Here is a 567-nt window from a genome sequence, read left to right on the forward strand (position 1 = left end):
ATGATATGGAGCTTTTCCATCATCAATTATATTGTTCCATAATTGTCACATTCCATTGGGTCACCTTTCCTTGCAATGGGCATAAATATGTATCTTTTCCAAATGGTTGGCCGGTTAGCTGTCTTCCAAATTGTTTGGCATAGGTGAGTGAGCACCTCCAGTGCTGCGTCAATTTGTTGAAACATTTCCATTTGTATACCATCAACTCTTTGAGTCTTGTTTTCACCAATGCCATCAGTGCAACTTGGACTTCTTCCTTCATTGCCATCAGTTCTTAATCACATGGTACCTTTTGAAAAGAGTGAACAGCAATCAATTCTTTTTGGTACAGTAACAACAATGGACAAAATATTGAATTATGCAGGAAGCATCAAAAAGAAGGAATGAATACACAGAGTTACTGTACCAAAACATATAGCAACACTGCTACCCCTTGTGGGGCATTGAAGGATCAGCCCTGGTCACAAACCTCAAGGTCAGCAGTTGAAACCCACCAGCTGCTCCTCAGAAACCTTATACAAGGTCACTATGAGTCGGAACTGATTGGATGACATTTAACAACATCAA

Source organism: Chrysochloris asiatica, unplaced genomic scaffold (genome assembly GCF_000296735.1).
Source record: "Chrysochloris asiatica unplaced genomic scaffold, ChrAsi1.0 scaffold01663, whole genome shotgun sequence".
NCBI lineage: Eukaryota > Metazoa > Chordata > Mammalia > Afrosoricida > Chrysochloridae > Chrysochloris > Chrysochloris asiatica.